Source organism: Papilio polytes, unplaced genomic scaffold, assembly GCF_000836215.1.
Source record: "Papilio polytes unplaced genomic scaffold, Ppol_1.0 DF821067.1, whole genome shotgun sequence".
Taxonomy (NCBI): domain Eukaryota; kingdom Metazoa; phylum Arthropoda; class Insecta; order Lepidoptera; family Papilionidae; genus Papilio; species Papilio polytes.
The window spans coordinates 364,192-372,608 of record NW_013528137.1 but is presented as its reverse complement, the minus strand read 5'-3'; the positions used below and the strand labels follow the sequence as shown (position 1 = coordinate 372,608).

General features: G+C 32.0%; 1 long non-coding RNA gene across 1 annotated transcript in view; it reads right to left on the bottom strand.

The window, feature by feature from the left end:
- Window positions 1-5,906: 5,906 nt before the first annotated feature.
- The window catches only part of LOC106109859, a 5,196-nt gene continuing 2,685 nt past the window's right edge, over window positions 5,907-8,417 (bottom strand). The window contains exons 2-3 of the long non-coding RNA XR_001226042.1: window positions 7,644-7,828; window positions 5,907-6,024 (exon numbers count right to left, since the gene is read on the bottom strand). This is a non-coding gene — a long non-coding RNA (uncharacterized LOC106109859). The remainder of the gene's footprint in view (window positions 6,025-7,643; window positions 7,829-8,417) is intronic.

Genomic DNA, 8,417 nt, shown 5'->3' with positions numbered 1-8,417 from the left:
GATAAGCTCGCTTCTTGAAGGACCCTAAATCGTATTGGTTTGGAAATACCGCCGATTAAAAAAAAATTACAAATTGTAAATAAATTATTCTTATTTTGTTTGCATTTTTATTACTAAACGAACCTATTCTGGTGGTACTCTCCTATTGTGAATTACCCTAGGTTCTGTTTACAGTATTGAACTTAGGACTGGCGAGTACACGCTCGCCTCACTGTACCAATGGGGTCAGCATTAACATAGAGATGGATGGGATATTGAACGCCCCATCATGCGGTTAGATTGTCAACTCCCCGCAGCGCTACCTCTTTTCGAGGTACAATCAGCAACATAATTGTCAACAATTCTTTTTGTTACATGTTTTAGTATGAACATTGTTTATTTATTTATCATTAAATTTTACATGTGTTACATAAAGAAGACTATATTTATAAGTTAGATATGTAATGGTGCAAATAATAGTTCACTTTCTTATTGGAATTATTTTTTTTCTGATAAAAAATTAATTCATCTTGAGTATCTATGCGACATCTTGTAAACAATTCACTTTAAAATCTAAGGTTACGTTCCTAAAAAGTACTTTTCTTATGTAAATAATATTTTAATAACTTGAAAAAACTAGTGAAATTCGTCATTTAAATAGACTGACGAAAGCATAATCTCATGAGGTCTAATAAAACATGTTACTGCTTCATCATTTCCCCTGCCTTATCCTACTCCCGTAGGGTCCGCGCACCAGGTTTTCGTCCTCCAAATAACTCTGTTATCCGTCATCTCAGTCATCACTCCCTTCTTGATCATGTCTCCTTTCATACAATCCATCCATCTCTTTCTAGGTCTACCTCTACCGGTGTACCACACTCATAACTAACGTCCTTGTTACATGCGATTCATCCCTTCTCATAACATGCCCATACCACGCTAACCTTTTACTCCTTATTTTCTGAACCACTAGGGCTACTGTCAAACTTCATCTAACGTGTTAAAAAACATAAAACATGTTACTGTTTATGTTCTATAAAGTATAGGTAAAGTTCTAGGTTTAAAGTCCGTCACTTGTGTGTCGCAGTGTACTATCAACATTATGTAAATGCAGAAGTAAAGGTACATGCACATTGTGATTGAACATGCACGCCGCTGCCGGTAAACGGGATTCTTATAAGAAAATCAATTGAGCTGTTTTCCTGCCGCCGACTCATCGCCTTTTATTTATTTAAAAACTAGCTTTCCGCGACTACGTCCGCGTGGAATTAAACAAAAGTAAGTATGTGATATTGGGATATCTGGGGAATCTGGGGGAGTCTGGGGACTATCCTCTACATCTATGCCAAATTTCATCGAGATCCGTTTAATAGTTTAGGCTACAAACTCTAACATACATCAATTAACTTTCGCAATTATAATATTAGTGAGTTGGCAACTACACCATTGAGTCCATAACATGAGTTACTTTATACTTCGTGTTAGATTTCTAGTTAGTTAGTTTACATTCAAAGTTCTATTTTAACTGTTTATTTCGGCTGTTGATCAAAATTCGACCATAGGTTAACCAAACATTTATTAATAATAAAAAGTATTATGATTAGAGGCACTAATTACAGTTGAAATTTTGTAAAAAAATATTTTATAAGCCTGGTTTAATCAAACGTTTTAAATGGTAAGTTTCTAATACTAGGTTAAATTGTTTATGCGAATTGACAATAATTTAATAATTTGATGACAATTTGTAGTTTATTGTTAGATTGGATAAAAAACAGTAAGAGAAAAACAGCACAGTAGCGACATCTTTGATAGGGGTTAGTTTTAGGGATGAAATAAAAAAGTTAGAGCGCCATCTAGTTGAGGGTGACTCATAACTGAAATTAAAAATTAAAAAGGTTACAATGTTAATTTTTAAATTTATCACATAAATAAAATGACTATTATACTTATTCCTTAAACTCGAGCAATTTGGACATTATAATATCTAATAAAAAAAGTATGATTGAGATTCAATTTGTTTTAAAACTAGTTACTCTATTTTTTTCAAAATGATTCATGATAAAATTATAAAATAATAAAATATTTACACTTTTCAATAAATAAAATCTTATTGGAAATTTAATTTCACTCCTAACGCCATCTAGTGGTGAATAGCGGATAAGAACTCTTGAAATGGTAAAACAGCACAGCGAATGCTTCGGGACGCTTGAACGTGAAGGATAAACCCCACGCTAAAGTTTTCATCGTCCTAATTGCGTTATGAAGTTTACAACAACTATATTGCTATGAGATTCGGGTTTATGCCGGTAAAACTTTCCGCAGAGTTTTTTAACAAAGCGGTTTATGGAAAAATAAAATTACTTACCAACAAGGAGGAAATTTTAGAAGGTAAAAATTAAACTGGATTTGTTGTTGGGTTAAGTGAATAAATTAGATATTGAAAATTTTAATTTAAATTTATTTTTATAACTAACAATTGTGTATGCACATTTTATTTTATATTTATAGTAGCATTTTGCAAAGTTAAAAAAAATGCAGCCAATTATAAAATTGTTCCAAAAGATATTTCAAATGTCTGTTTCAAATTGTATTTTAATGTTCATATGCTAAAAAACAATCATTTCAGGATCTTTAATGAGCCAAAACTCAAAACCTTACAATAAACATCTTTACTCGAACATTCGAAATGTCGATGTTCACACTAACCGACATATTTCAACTAATGAAAATTCCGGGACAGGCCCAACTGTCCCGCAATTACGATCAAAACTTTTGACATACTAATTCAGTTCATTATCGCGTCAAAATTTGATTAGAAAATTACATTTCACCTTCTTTAATATTATAGAGATGTTACGAGTACAAATAGAAAATATACTGGCAACTGTTTTTTACTAGCTGACGGCAAATTCTTGAGAAAAATAGCTATGTTTACAAACATGTAACACGCGACAGAAGCCTAAGGTTATATTCAATTATTTACAGGGTTAATATTTTTAAATTATATGTTTGATAAATTAGAGATAATGCATGGTTACATATCCACTGAGATTAAAATAGGAATTAACAAAGAAGTCCTTTTTTATAAGAGAAATACAGAAATACTTTAAGAGTAATTTTAATAGTTTAAAAAAATAAAATAAAAATGCACCAAGATATAAAATCAATATTATTTACATTGTACTTTTAAATGACAACAATTTATTTAACCAATCTAACTAATATTATAAATGCGAATGTTTAGGATGGATGTTTGTTAGAGTTTGTGTAAACGGCTGAACGGATTTTGATGAAATTTGATACAAATGTAGAGGATAGTACAAAAGATAACAGGCTACTCACTTTTGATTTTTTTAATTCCACGCGGACTGAGTCGCGAACAACAGCTAGTTTAGAAATAAAACAAAAATGAACCAGTTTATAAAATAAATTTTATTTACATTGTATTTTTAACTGACAATTTATTTAACCAACTTAATAGTAGAAGTTGAATTATCAATTATATTCTTTGATGTAAAAAAACTACATCAAATACTATTTCAAAGAATGAAAATTAAAATCCCCTCTTTGATCCTAATTGAGTTATATTAAGTTATGTTTTATTGACATTTCATTTAGGACCAACATTATATATCACCTATGTATAAATATACATATCTTAAACCTTATAACATTGTTATAAAGGTGATAATAGAGTAACAAGTCACCCCTAACAAACTAATTTATCCGTAGTCGATGATGCGTGGACATTGCTGCTTTAGAAAAGGTTTCCTCGTTGAGGTAAATGACCTCGTTGGCTTCCAAATAAAGTGCTCGAAGTTGATAAAAGAGGGCGTTCGATCCTTAGGGTAATCATTTAACTATGTAGAAATAGCGCTGTTTTAATTATATTAATATAATATACGATAAATTAATTCTCATTATTGGATTTTTATGTAAATTTTACTTGAAATTACCACCACCTTATCGCTTTTATTAAAACAGTTTTGTCTGTAAATAGATAGTGTTCTGATATTTTAAATCCACATTATAAAAATTGGAGTAGAGGTCAATGACGTCACAGGTACAGTAAGCAAATAAGATTACATAATCGAATAGTTCTGTCATGAAACAGTACACAAACCTGTACAGTATAGTACAACAAGGTTCTCATAATAGTTTTTTGACATAGATATGGCACTAGCGAGCTATCAAATTTTAATTTTTCTTTTGCACATCGAGCCAGTTAATTTGCTCGGTCTATAACACAATCAAAGGAACATAATAATTATAATTGTATCTATTTAAACAGTTAAATGTATACACTGACACTCAGAGTCGATAATTTTTGGTTAAGTGATTGACTTTAAGATGTATTCAGTAAAAATCTCCTGTAAATCGAGTCTTCAATTGTCTAGTCCCAGTCCAACCTCTCAAGAAATGAAACCTACATAGTACGTAAACTATGCCATAAGTTGCGTTGTTACCAGTACTAAAGTTTTAATATCGTCGATGTGGCGCGGATCAAATCGCGTGCCGCTTTATTATGAGGCACAGTTGAACGACGGTACAAAAAAATATGGAGTTTTGTCGTGATGGTAAAAAAAATCCCACCCCCCAAAGCGGAGGGTCGCCCCCAACACATTAAATTCCATGGGGGACGTTGTTGCTTCGAAAAAAATATCTTATGTGCTCACGGATCGGTGCTTTACGATTAATATGACCTAAAAAAATCGGAGTTTTATACTCACAATACCTATACGTACATCATACTTCATACTAATATTATAAATGTGAAAATTTAGATGGATGGATGAATGTTTGTTAGAATTTGTAGCCTAAACAGCTGAACTGGAGGAGCTGATTTGGATGAAATTTGGCATAGATGTAGAGGGTAGTCTGGAAGAACACATAGGCTATTTACTTTTGTTTTTTTTTTAATTCCACGCGGACGGAGTCGCCGAAAGCTAGTAGGTAATATTGTCTTGGTATTGATTAATGCTGTTACTGAAATAAAAGGGAAATTCAATATACAACCCTGATTATTTAAAAAGGAGATTTCATTTTAAGTGCAGGCGCACCTTTAACTAAATTATTGCATTAATGTTGTGTGATTGTCGATTGTTTTGCAGCCATTTCAACTTAAAATCGAGTAGTGTGCGCACCTCCATATAAGCTCATAGAAATCAAGGCGCGACTAAACAGTTGTGCGATAATTTAGTTTCAAATGTGCGCACGCAAATTCTGACTAATCTGAACGTAGATTTCAAATGCTGTTATTGGTAAAATTGAGAATATGTTTTTGTACTGGTATTCTCGTATTAGAAGCTTACGATAAAAGACGGATTAAATTTTCGGTTGTACAAAGCAACGCTAATCTTATATAAAAGGTGTTCTTTAAAAGCGTGTACAACGACTCTTATGTTACCAAAACAGCGTTTACGTTATACATACTATCTTACTTCTATTATAAATACGAAACTTTAGATGGATGTTTGAAAAACTGTTGCCGCTTTAAGTATTGAACGAATATATATAATTGGGCATCATACATAGACACATAGACTTTTGTTTTAAATTCCAGAAACACGGATAAAAGCTTACATGTTATAATTTAACAACAATTTACAATAATACAATTTGAATATCTTTGTCCATTCAGAAATCAAATCGATTATCTAATTCGTTTGGCGTCTGTAATAACAGCTCGTCTCTCGGGAGCGTCTGGCTAATTCTTACAATTACCGGGTCCGGGTAATAGAGGGCGCTAATGCTAATTATCAATTAGTTCCGTGCTCCCTTTTGTCTTTAGGGATGTCAATAGTACGGATATTGCTTTGATTTTATTAGTATAATATTTTGTTAAGTGGTTAATAAATAAACTTCATCAAAATTGACAAAAACGTGACTTAAACTAGGTACGTTGTTTTAAATGAATTAGTACTACCATTTTATTCTACAATTTTTTTATATCTTTTATTTGGTTTTACTAGAATAGTTTCAATCCAAAAGTTGTCGGAACAGAAAAATTACGGGTTCTCCGAGGCATTTACTTCTCCCATGTACCTGAAAAATAAATTAGCCGTAATTGTAAAAATATCATACTTGACTTAATATATTTAAATCACCAGTTATTTTTTTAACACAATTTAAATTCAATGTTATATTTTACAGAGTATACACAACAGAAAAGCTAAAGAACAAAAATAACATTACTAGAAGGCGAATAATAACACGGTGCAATATCATCTCTAGAAGATATACAAACTGTGAACTCCACGAAGGTTTGATTAATGCAAATAGTAATTGCTTGAAACTTGAAATCGTGGTCAAAGTGAATCAGAGGTTGATTGAATAATGTTATAAACGCATTCCTGTCTATTATTAAGGATATTTTGTTGTGCAACAGTAGATTTCAATTAATAAAACACTTTAAAACTTCGAATGATGAGGACAAAACCGAGATTTGTGCCTCTTAGTTCACCGCAAAAATTGTTGCTAAATTTCCCTATATATTTTACTTAAGCGAGTATCAAACGACCTGAAGTGAGTAGAAACACTCTTATAATTTTCCCTTCTACTCCAATTTTAGTAAAATTTAATCAAATTCAGAAAACGTACGTGTGAAACTGCCCTTTAACGTCAGCAGAACTTGCAGCTGAACGTTTTTTTAATATGAGGAAAATAAATAAAGAAGCCGCATCAAGCGGTGACAGCCAATGAAAAATTAATGAAAAACGCATCGCGTGCCAACTTATGCTAAGCACCCGATAAATCTCAACCTCACTGTCCCCTCCCCTTCCCCCGAGGCGGTTTCCTCGCAATTTATTCTTTCTCGGAGGCCCCTAATCCCGTTATTAATGGTATTTTGCCTCCCCCCGCGAGTGTGTGCCACTCGGTGCATTATTTGAAAGGAAATTGAGATAAGAAGCTTTTCAAAAAACACAACTAGCCATCTTTGACTTATACTTAGATGCAACTTGGATGGAAAGTTTAATTTTCTAACCATACTAACAAACTTAAAGCGGAACTTATGAAATAAGCGCATTCCACACTATCAAAGTTTTAAATATAAGAAAAATTTAAATAAATTTTAATTACAAGTACTTCCATTTAAGATATGAGAATATTATTTTAAAAATATTACAATTTTAGCGAATGTTAGAAGTCTTTAATTAAATTAAAAACCTAAAACGCATAATGAATATTGAAAAATAATATGTGGCTTTTATATCAAGATTACGTGCAAGTTAAAATCGTCTTCGAAATGGTACTTACGATGATTCTAAATTATTAACAACACTTAAAACAAAACAAGTATAAACCCTCGGCTGCGGCAATTTCGGAATATATAAACGAGACAAAAATTCAACAACATAAGCGCGCTCAAACAGTCGAGGGGATGTACATCTCATATAAAATTTATTTCAAATAACAATCAATTTAGCCCCAGCTCACTCGGCTACGTTATTAGGACAATATTTAATACAATTTCACGATACCAACGCTTTAAGCGATTATAGCCTTTGTGTGTTCGTAACAATGAACATTTTCCTACAATAAAGAAAGAGGAATGGACAACAAAAATATTTCCAACTGACTACTCATCAACATTGCGCTTTATTGAAATGAAATAAAAGGAAGAAAAAGAGAAGATCGAGAATACAAAGGTAAAGTACACTTACTTGCAAAAGTTGGAGATCTACTAATATTCTTTTACAAATGATTTTATCTGATTCCAACTGATTTTTAGTAATTCCTCGAAGCCAGCATTATTTGTAACTCTCATAGTCTTGTAAAGCTATAGCGTATTCTCTAAATTCTTGTGATTTTAACAGTCTTTCAAGACACCAAGGAGTCGTTTCTATGTCTACAAAAAATAAAGATAATCGATTAATTTACTTTTTACATAATAGTTTTAAAACACAAAATGTTTCAAATGTCAACTTTCACGTGTACCAATAACTTTGGCTTGAAGTGTATTTTAAAGAAAGCAACAGGGATTGGCCCTAGGCTGAATTTTAATAAGATGTCACTGCCATAACAAGGGCCGAAGGGAGGAGAAATTTTATAACAACGAAAAAATCTTATCATCGTATAATAACAAGAAGAATTAGGCTCTTTTAATTGGGCTTAATCGACTGGTGGAATGTTCTAATACATTGATAGGGCGAAAACGCCGCCCCGGGTCGTTTATAATTTGACAGCTCGGTTTCATAATGAGTGTATTAATTCTAATGGCCCCGTAATTAAGACGTTGTTTAGATTTTCTATCCTTTTTTTATTTTCGAAGTGTTAATGTTATGTTATAATTTATAGCTTTCGTTATTTTTAATTATAGCATTTAGTTGTTTGTGATCTTTTAATGTTTTAACTATGGAACGCACATGTTATCGAATTTATCTGTAAGGGTTGATTTATTTTGGTAGGAATGGTAGTATCACAGTGGTAGAGCCCGC